The sequence below is a fragment of the Diadema setosum genome, chromosome 6 (assembly GCF_964275005.1).
Source record: "Diadema setosum chromosome 6, eeDiaSeto1, whole genome shotgun sequence".
In the NCBI taxonomy this organism is placed as follows: domain Eukaryota; kingdom Metazoa; phylum Echinodermata; class Echinoidea; order Diadematoida; family Diadematidae; genus Diadema; species Diadema setosum.
In genome coordinates this window covers 38823975-38836108 of record NC_092690.1, presented here as the reverse complement: position 1 = coordinate 38836108, position 12134 = coordinate 38823975, and positions in this window count along the sequence as shown.

Genomic DNA, 12134 nt, shown 5'->3' with positions numbered 1-12134 from the left:
CAGTGGTTGTTTCTATCCCTAACTCACATTTTAGAACTATTTCATAGCACTAATGCTTTCATCTGCAAATGGTAAATTATGCCTTTAAAGCGGGACGCCATCAGTAGATGGCGCTCTTCAATAATTACCCGAAAGAGCCGCGGCAACTGCTAGCGGTAGGCTACACGGAACAGAAACCTGTGACATTTTTCAAATTCGAAAGAGTGGGAATGTCTGTCCAGAGCGACAACGCATGATCATAACCATGATTAAAACTGGACAGGGGAGGCGCGGAACCGGGGGGGGGGGGGGGGGGGGGCTCGGGCCCCCACTTGTTTGTTCGTTTGGAGTTTTTTTTTTTTGCACAATACCTTGTACATAGGAATTACGGAGCGTGTAATGACTTTGGAGTCCAGCTCCCGCACTTTTTTAACCTCGGAAGTGGCACCAGAACAGAATAGAATTTAATTAATAAAGCTTTTGCCGATTGCAAGTTGTATCAGAGGGATTTTGGTGGGGGTAAGAAAACCTCTGAAGAAACCCGGAAGTGGGATCAACGAGTTGCGCTGAACTACTGAGACCTTTATTTTTTTTTTCTTTCTTTCTTTCTTTCTTTTTTTCCTTTTCAAGTTTCAAGTTTCAAGTTTATTCAAAGTTTCCACAATACAAAAATTACATGAGAACAATAACGTGTAACAAGGAATACATTGTTGAATATATGCGATTAAAACAAATTGCAGAATTGAATATAAATTGACAATGCATGTAGATGCATAGAGATGTAAAGTGGAGGGGTCTTAGAAAAGCAAGCTTGTATAATAAGAACCCCTGAAAAGGCAAGTTAAGACATGTGATATAACAACTCACTACTATATACAAGCATATTAAAGCCATAGAATAATTCTAGTGGAATCCCTCAAGAAGCACAGCAGCAACACCCTAAAGACCAAAGAAATTGACACCAAATTTATTGCCCCCCCCCCCCCTCGAGTCAATTTAAAATTTATATTATCGGCTAGTGATATGACCACAAGAGGGAGCAGCATTTTTTTTTTTTTTTTTTTTTTTTTGGTATGGTCTCAGAACCCTCACTTCTCCACAGGTAAGGACCCTTTCAAATGGAGAGTTTCTATCAAATTTTTACCATAAACCAGAATTACAGTGGCTTTAACATTATACATGGATGGATTCTAAGTGCACACACACACACACACACACACACACTACCTATGCAATTTTAAAGCAAAACATAATTAGCATTAGACTATGTTACTCAAATGGAAATCGATGAGATGAAGTCATGTATCTTTCCTTTCTTTCTTTTTTTCTTTGTTTCTTTGTTTCTTTGTTTTTTTTTGTTTTTTTTTTTTGCTTAGCTGATAAAACCCGGAAGTGACATCAGAAAATAATATAAACTGCCTCCGCACTTTTAAAAACGTGGAGCCGGCCATGAACCACATTCATATCACAACAGTGAAAACTAGATAATACAATATTGTAAATAGGGGCAACAGAGCCAAAATACACTTATCAAGTTTATCTCCCGTTTAAACTGAAGCCTGCAGTACTGAGTATTTTGAATGATTTGTCTTACTAACTGCAACATTATACGGTACATACAGGACATTTTCCTTTTTACTTCAACCCTCTTGGTCAGTACTAATATACAAAGCTACATCGTATAAAGTGGATACACACATAAATAAAAGATACGTTATTCTAGCTAAAAGCCCTTTAATGCAGGTGACTTTTTAAATTTGCCTTCAGTAACCATCAATGATTATGCAGAACGCCATTACCGTCTTTCATAGAATTTAACGTCAGATATATTATCATATAATATTAGTCATACGTGTATAAAAAATCTGTAATGTCCTTTGGAGCACGCTGTGTTGCATGGCAGTTATGTCCGATAGCAATGATTCACCACTGGTATTTTTGCTGGGAAAAAAAGGCATGCCGTACCTTGAAAATTTGTGACTGGCATAGTGACCGGAAAGCTCCGAAGTATAATAACAAAACAAAAGAAAACACAACAAAAACAAACAAACAAAAACAGAAACCAAAGGTAACAACAACAGTAACACATAATAAAATAAAATGATTAAAGCTCTTCCAGACTACTCAAGTAGTCCAGGAGCAAGCAAACAAAACAAAAATGATGCATGTCACCACTTTCCTCTTGTTCTGGTGAAAACCTCAAAGGTATTATAATAACATGGGAATTCCTTTTCCATTCTATGTGCTGTACTAGGATCAAATCGGAACAAAGTACGGATAACATTACCTTCAACAATCCATGCAATCTTTGAAATCATGGCACACTAGGCTGACTTCGACTGTGAGGGAGGTGAGTATGGGGTGTTCGGGTGTTAGTGACAGTACTATAGGCCTATATATCAAAAGAGTTTGATTTAGTGCAAACGAGTTGAACGCCATATATTCAAACACATCAGAGCAAAATAAAACCTTTCCAATGATTTCTTTCTTGTTGCGTATCATATTATTGAATATTCTTGATAAATTATGATGATAATTAGAAATATCCCATGTGCTATCTTTTAATTATTTCATTTATATTGTGGCAGGTTCAGTTGCAAATATCTCAAATTGACCAAAATGGACTTAACACTTTTTCGCGATTAAACCCTAATGCACACACCTATACACACATTAGTGAATTTCGGAAAAGATTGGCAATCAATCAAAGGAAATATGTCAATAGCACTAAAAGAAATCAATCAAGCAAGCCTGCAAGCAAACAAACAAACAAACAAACAAACAAATGAATAAATCGGCCTAAATAAATGAATAAATAAATAGGTAAGTAAGTAAGTAAGTAAATGAATAAATAAATAAATAAATAAATAAATAAATAAATGAATAAATAAATAAATAAACAAATAAATAAATAAATAAATAAATACATAAATAAATAAAATAAATAAATGAATAAATAAATACATAAATAAATAAAATAAATAAATGAATAAATAAATACAATACGAACCTATGAAATCGCATTGCACCAGCACAAACAAACAGAATAGCGAACTGTATACGCATTCTATCCAATCACAATGGGAGTCTTCTTCTATTTCAGCTGTATTTCGTCCTTTTCTCTTTACATTTTGTAAAACATGATCACCACAACAATCCTAAACGTTTGGGAGCAACGATTTATGTACAATTCTTTGACATTGTCAAGTTAGAAGGATGTTGTTAACCCCCATCCCCCCCTCCCCGTGAGGTTTCAGCAAATCGAATAAAACATTGGAGTGTTAACAAATTTCAACACTTATCATGCACCTTTGATTTTATAATGCATCTCCCAAGTCCCCCTTCGGCCCCTAGCTAAATCGGTTACAGCTCGTTATTCCGAAGGTTCGTTATTCCGAAGGTTTGTTATTCCGAAGATTCGTTATTCCGATGGTTTGTTAATCCGAAAATGTGATGAGGTTTGTTATTCCGACGGTTCATTAATCCGAAAATGAAATAAGGTTCATTATTCCGTGAAAACCATGAAAGCCAATGGGAGGCAAGGAAGGAGATGACGTCATCATTCCTCTCAATTGCCTCCAACTTTGCTCTTTCGCAGAAACATGCGAAAATTCAACAATACATAATTTTCCTAGCTGATGAAACCTTTACTAGTTTGTTGTTCTTCCGATATACACTATTCATCGAAGCCAGTATAAGTTGGTCCTATCACTGATACCACTACTTCTGTTTGAAGTATTCTAGAGTCATATTGGATTGTACTTCTTTTACTACTTTTTTTAATACTACGGCAAGTTCAATTCCCCTCCCCCCCCCCCCCCCCCCCCCCACTGCTTAGACGGGGAGAACGATGATATAATCTTCGGAGACTGAAATTCATGCGTTTTGTGATTTTGTTTTCTCTTTTTTGAGGAGCCAAAGGTGTGCGAGTGTGTTTGTGTGATTGTGTCTGAGTGTGTGCGTGTGTGTGTGTGGGGGGGGGGGGTGGGGATGGGCTGCAGACCCCCACCCCCCCCCCCGGGCATAATTGCGTTTGAATGAAAAACTGGAAATATCAACATTTTATGTACGAAGTAGCTATATGGCAAGCTGTGAGGGAATGACATGCTCATTTTGTCATATTCATATCGACCGTTCAAGAACTATTTCCTGAAACATTAGCAGAACTTCAAAATGTCATAACTTCCCTATTTTTCATCCGATTTCGATCCAAATTTTACCGTTGAACTCGCAGGGATGCCAAGTTCAAAAAATTTTTATGAGTGAGACTTTCATGACTCGGCATCTCGGCGCGCGAATGTGCGTGCGAGCGAGGGTGTGGGAGGGTTTTTTCCTCCCTGTGGCCTTTCACGGTATAGAGCTTTTTCAATTTTTTAGCTCTAATGGTGCCACCAGGTGCATATTTATACCTTCAATTGCAACTATTACTTTAATCCTTTGAGCTATGCTCCTTATTAAATAGGCCAAAGTTGCAGACTTCGCCCGATGTGTGAGAAAAATGGGTGCCATGCGTGAGATCGTGAGACGGCCCCTACATGCTTGAGTCTCACTCAGAATGCGTGAGACTTGGTAGCTCTGAACTCGTAAAAGTTTACTCTTTCTTATCAGACTAACTTATATTTGAAATGGATTTTCCCTTTTTAGTCTGTGACACTGAGTTCGATGATAATAGCAAGACCGTATGCAGGACATTGGGAGTGGGGATGGCAAACGCACCCAGAATATGCACATTATACCTCACAACATTACTGTTTCTTTTTAGTCTGTGAAGTAGGCCTATCTTCTTTGGTACCGGCTTAAAATATACAGTGCATATCACACTTGTATAGGCATCAGTAAGAATCATTCGCCCTATGTAACTTTTAAACAGTCATGCCTCTACTTAAGAAGACAGCATTCCTGATGTCACAGTAGATCAGCAATATAAGACAACTCCACAAACTTTATTTTCTGCGTTACAAGTATATATTCCTTCTATGAGCTTGTAATACTAGCTGACAAACAATATGATATGGTAACATTAATTTTCCTGCGTTCTGTAAGAAGTGAGTCAAGAGCTCTTTTCGTCATGGGGAAAATAAAATGTATTGGCATCACGAATCGTTGAAGTCTTCGCTAGCCAGGCTGACACTTGCACTACTTTTGGCCACGATTTTGTCGTGGCAAGTCGTGACCAAAATTTTGAACATTGCAAAATTCTTGTCCCGACATGGCACGCAGGTCACGATGGGTCTACGCACACTTCACGCCAATTTACGACTAGTTTGCGCACTGGCACGACTCGAGTCGTGTCAATGCGTGCCACAGAATCGTGCAAGTGTCAGCCTGGCTTTACTATTTGATGTATCATTTAAAGGGGCGAAACAGTATTGGTGGAGATGAGAAATGGGCTTTTAACTTTTTGCGAGGTACCAAGAAAACACTTATGATATAGTACAGAACATACCATTTTAAGAGGAATTCAATGTTTATTTGATGAAAACCGGATTTGAAATGACTGAAACATCCAAAAACAAAGTAAAACAAAGCGATCGTAATAAAATATGGGTCCCGCACTTATATTAGAATCGCTCTGTTTTGGATATCTCAGCCATTTCAAACCAATTTTCATCAAATAAACGTTGAATTCCTCATGGAATTACTTGCTCTTTCATATTGCATAATAGGTTTCTCATTATCTCACCAAAAAATGTTAGAAACCTGAAATTAGGTCTCAACCAAAACTATATGATCCCTTTAATCCTTCCCATCAGTCTCTCCTCTCAGACACCAGAGAGAGAGAGAGAGAGAGAGAGAGAGAGAGAGAGGGAGAGAGAGAGAGAGAGAGAGAGAGAGAGAGAGAGAGAGAGAAAAGAAACACCCACCAAATCAGAAAAAAAAAAACTACAACAACAACCAAACATAATTGGCCACGAGTAGTCATCAGTCTCTGAAATGATTGTCTCTTTTCTACCGGTCTGTATGCATGGTACAACGTCGTATCTGTGTACACTTCAGCTGTAGCGGCGCCGCTATTGTCCCCCTCCGTGTTCCATTCAACCTGCTCTCCGCATCACTGGTCACGCCCAGTATCGTCACACCTCCAAAATTCTTTCAGCGGAGAAGCTTTCATTTGCCAAGGATATCACTTATCAGTGAGGACAGATTATATCAACCTGCAGCTATGGTTATTGAGGTCGCGTTGTGTCGTAATTTCACATTTTACCTACTCACCGCTCCGTCGTTATTACTCATTTCGGCTATAATAACATTTTAAGGAGTACTTAAAGAAACGAGAAAGGTCTCGGGAAAAGTATTCGACCACTTTCTGAACCACCATGAAATAGCGAAACTGCTGTTTGACAGGAAATCACAGCGTGTAGTATCAAAAAGTTTTCGGACTTTGCTGCCACAGTGCTGAGGGTGTTCCATTTATTGATCACTCAGCTGGTACGGACTGTTTCCATTGCATCCATACATCACTCCCTAGTGTACGGTACAAGGTGGCGAGCGAACCTAACTTCGTCATTCTACTGGAGGGGTGTGAATCTTGAGTTGAGAATCAGCAGGGGATCACCTCCCTGGAATTAGCTGCCAGTTGGAAGCTACTATGTAAGTGGAATTACGGCATTACCAGTGACATGGATTGGAGTGTCAGCCGGACAGCACTGCTAGTTTGTACCTGCTTGGCGGCACTTTGTATCAGTGATGTGCTTGGTGAGTACCACAGATGCCTGTTACAAAACTTTTTTTTTTTAAATGTATAATTACATATACACTGTATGTATTCAAACACATGCATACAGTACAACACATGACACAGAGGAAGAAATAGAGTTTGTTCGCAAAAACCGATAAGTCCAGTTTTGCCAAATGGAGATATTTACGATTAAAGGTCAAGAAAAATAAAGAGAATAATAAGAAATTTTTTGCTTCTTTTTACCATAACTTCAAAAATGTACCTTTATATGAAGAGTTTGTTTGCAAAAACCGATAAGTCCATTTTTGAAGATTTTGAAGTACGGTCTCTGTCATAAAGTACAATACCTTTTAAATGCTATATTGGTCACTACATACAAAGGTATATTTTTGAAGTTATGGTCAAAAGAAGCAAAAATTTTCTTATTATTCTCTTTATTTTTCTTGACCTTTAATCGCAAATATCTCCATTTGACAAATATGGACTTATCGGTTTTTGCAAACAAACACTTCATATGTAGTGACCAATATATCATTTAAAATGTTTTATTTTGTACTATATGACAGAGACCGTACTTCAAAATCTTAAAAAATGGACTTATTGGTTTTTGCAAACAAACTCTTCATATCCTGTGTACCAATGTAATGTGAATAATTATTCCAAATCGGAACAGTTGAATTCCAGAGAAGAGTTACAGTAGATGTGGTAATTTCATTACGATATGAAATACAATGTATGTGTCACTTAAAGGTTTCCAAAGTATTGATGTGTGGTATTACTAGATTTCTGCAATGTGCATAGGCCATACAGTGTATGCATGTTCTTGGAGGAATTGAAGGCTTGTGAATACCTACAGAAAGCCTCCCCAACAGTCAGTAGTGAACAAATTAATCAATCACTCAAGTAGAAAGAGAGAACATGTACATGTACTAGGATCAACCACTTCAATTGTTGGTAGGATAAGAGAGTAATGATTAAAAAACAAACAAAACACACACAGTGGTGACACACATAATTTGTCCAGCAATTATCCCCCTGTTGGAGAGGGATTCTACATCCGTATTTAGCTATAGGCATACAGGGACATTAAAAAAAGTATAAAAAAAAAAAAAAAAAACTGGTGCAAGACAATGAAGAATTTACACCACAGAAACAACATTCAATGAAATACATTGTTTGTTATTTGACCCTGCGCATCTGTGGTTGACCTCAATGATTTATAGGCGATGTAGCCAAACAGCATTTTTATTGAAATCAAACAGGATTAGTTTAGGAAAGTTGGTTAACAATTCATATAGGCCTAGTGAGTTATGGGAGCACATTGTTTCCTTGCAATGTGGATGGAGTGCCACAACCACACTTGCAAATCAGACAATTCTCAGATCTATAAAAAAATAAAAGTATACCAAGTATTGTTGTGGACATCTCATAAGTCAGCTGCCTGTACACTTTGTGTAGTCTCCCTACATGTCACAAAGCTATCATTCCCCATTGCTAAATCATTACAACTCCATAATTTCATTAATGCATTTTTTTTTTGTCATTAATCCCCTTTTCAATGGAAAATGTGAAAATATGTGTACGAGTGAGGTGAATGACTTTTTCTTCACCTTAACTAAACTGCTTTGTTGACCAACCAGGTAAAACACTACTGTCACATTTTGAAGAAAAGATTTGAAACATTGACATATTATTTCTCTTTACATGTGTATGTCTAGATGTTCAATCAAGCATCCGCCTTTATTCATTGAAATCCATGTGTAGTATAATAAAGGGTGGATTTTGTCTTTTAGGCTTTGAAGAAATCCATGGAGGACCCATACCCACAGATGCCCATGAAATTACCAAGAGGAGATTAAATAAACAAACCAATATCTACATGTAGCTTTTGCAGAGCAGAATTCTAACCAAGGAGACCACTTTGACTCCTTGAGTACAATGTAGATCAGATAAAAGTTCATCACAATCATAAAGTCAATGGTTCCCCCATGAAATCACACTACTAACTAGAACATTATGTTTACCATGCATTCATGTTGTACTGTGTATGTAAGTAAATGTATGCCATGTATTTTACACAGTTCTCAAAAGATTTCTGTTTTACAGCTGTACATATGACTGCTTGAAACATCCAGTCAGTAGAGAGAGAGAGAGAGAGAGAGAGAGTGTGTGTGTGTGTGTGTGTGTGTGCATGTTGTGTGGGGCATACCAAAAAAATACTCAAATCTTCATCACTTTCAGTACTTGAAAGTTAGGATGGCACGTGTCCTTTTACTAGTTTTAGGTTAGGGTTAATACATACAAATTGTATCTAGCTGATCATACATTTTTAAGGCCTGGTAAGTTTCTGTGAGATTTGTTATTGAAGTTAGGCATCCCTAATGTACAACATATGTATGTTGTATTATATGAGTTTATTCAAAAGGTCTCCATTGTACAGAAAATGGTAAATTGTAAAATTAAGCTGGAAGAGTAAATATAAAATAAAGATTTCCTACAATTGTATCAAGGTGCTAACGGCTCATGGTAAACACTTTGATGCATGATAAAAATGCTAATGTACAATGTTTGTATAGGCCTGCATAGAATCAGGATAATTTTTTCTCGTCAACTCATACACACTTTAACTTCCGATAAGTTGCCCCAGATGTACAGTACTATTAGAGGTCATATTGGAATCAGACTTAATGCCGCAATTTGACAAACAAAAGTTTTGCTGGTACAACATGGTAGCTAGTGTACATATTAAATGCATGACACCAAGCCCTGTCTTCCAATTCTATGCATTTGGAAGGCGGTGATTGAGGATTCAATCAAATCCACTGTGTATTGAGTGTTGAACCCATTCATTACCAATACAATTAAATGAAAGTGATTCACTTTTAGGGATGGTGAATGGTCATACATGGAAAATATCAATAAGCCCATATTTTTCAAATGGGAGGACAGTATTTCACAATTGTCTGTTTACAATTGAAGAGTTTGTTTGCAAAAACCGATAAGTCCATATTTGTCAAATGGAGATATTTGCGATTAAAGGTCAAGAAAAATAAAGAGAATAATAAGAAAAATTAAGCTTCTTTTGACCATAACTTCAAAAATGTACCTTTATGTGTAGTGACCTACGTGTACATATCATTTAAAAGGTATTATTTTGCACTTTATGACAGAGACCGTACTTCAAAATCGTCAAAAATGGACTTATCGGTTTTTGCAAACAAACTCTTCAATTGTTTTTTTTTTTCCTCAATGTGATAAGAGGCTCAGAAGGATGCTATGACGACAGGAATGTACAAACACCAATAATTTTGAAATGTTAGACTGATCTAAAGAATTCAGATAATTCAGCTGCAATATCAATCTGACTGGTATTTCACAGTGTTCCGTGACACTTGCTCAGAGGACTGTGATACAGTAATTGCTCCTATGAAATATAAATTCTACCCACAAACATAACCCTAACTCTTATCTTAATCCTTATGTCAAACTGAACCTAAAAAAGGTGATAGGCTAAAAAAGGTGATAGGCATTCATAACGGAAGGAGAAAGAAAGAATGGGATTTATAGGAAAAATGTCAGACGAAGAATGGGTACACAGGGTGGCCAGACAAAAAAGAGGTGTGAAGGAAGGGCAAATATGAGTGAAAAAAAAAATGCTGAAAAATTTGAACCATACATGTACAGAATGATATCAATCCAGAAAGCTATAAGTAATGAAACAAGAGGAAAAAAAAGAAGAAGAGAGATTATTCAAGTAACAATGTTCTTACAATATCATTGTTGTAGGCCTACATACAAGCTTGTACCTTTGTAGTTAAAGGGATGGTATATAGTATTGGTAGAGATGAGGATTGGGCTTTTAACTTTTTGACAGATATCAAGAAATCACTCATGAAATAGTACGGAGCATACCATTCTAAAAGGTATTCAAAGTTTATTTGATAAAAATTGGTTTTAGAATGGCTGTGAAATCCAAAAACAAAATAAAACAAAGTCTGTAATAAAAGATAGGTCTCATCTTTTATTTGGATCACCCTGTTTTGGATATCTCAGCCATTTTCAAACCAGTTTTCATCAAATAAATGGTGAATCCCTTTTGGAATCACATGATCTTTCATAATTTCATTTGAAGAGGTTTCTCATTATCTCACCAAAGAATGTTCGAAACCTGAAGTTGTAGGTCTCAATCGAAAGTAAACGATCCCTTTAACCTAAACGATCCCTTTAACCTTGTTTACTACATTTCACTGCATGATGCTACTTGATGCTAAAATGGAATGCTGTCTAGCTAGAAGTCATTGGCCCGAATTCACGAAGTTGGTACAAATGAAACCATAGTTTAAACCACGGACAAAAACCATGGAGCGCCAAGTGTTGCATGGAATATTTCGTTACGAAATCAGTCATTTTGTCGATGAAATGATTATTTTGTTACGAAATGACATTTTGTAACCAAATCAACATTTCGTCCATGAAATGATAATTGCATATGAAATGGTCATTTTGTCTTAAACGAAATGACTAATTTAATTCGTAACCAAATATTCTGTGCGACACTTGGTGCTCCATGGTTTATGTCCATGGATTAAACCATGATTTCATTTGTGTACCACTTTCGTGGATTCGGGCCATTACCGGTATGTTCTGTTTTGATATTCTTTTGTTATCAGGTCAATGTACCGGTACTGGTGGCTCCTGTCAGAATGGAGGTACGTGTAACTTGCAGACAGATATGTGTGATTGCCCGGCGATGTATGTTGGTCCAACGTGTTCAGGTAAGTCCAGAGAAAACAAACCAATATTGCAAACTGTTATATCCATTTTTGTTTATTCAGTACAGTGATAGCACCCCATTTACAGGCCCATTCTTCCAATCAGGAAATTATGATATCAATTATGAAATTCAAAATCTGTAGTTTGGAAACTCTTTTTACAGTGCCCAATGAAAAAAACATGATTTTATTTTTAGGATGCTTTCGAACAAAGTTGCATGACCAATTGTTTACTAGCAGAGTTCTGCGCCCACATCTTGGCCTTGATGGTAGCCTTGTAAGTAAGTATATACTGTAGCTGCACATTTTGTGTGTTGCCGCGGGTAGCGATCTAAACGTCATGTGACAGAAATCACACTCTCCCTGTCGTGAATGTTTACCGACTGCCAATTGTCTCAATGAATGTCATGCTTCGTTCTACCCTGGGATTGTCCCTTGGCCAATGTTTTGAGTGCCTTTTGGGGACACAACTCGCCCGTCCCTGATCACCTTGACTTTCAAAACGGTCTCATGGACTTGGACCAGGAACAGGATGGAAGCACTGTACATTTGTACATTGTAGGTACATGTACATTGTAGGTTCATGTACATTGTAGTATGGTGCTGCTCAAAATTCTGTGTGTAGTCAGCAATAGAGGTACCCACAAGTAACATGATTTTTTTTTTACCTTTCAGCATTCTACTAATTGGTAGTTTTGCAGATA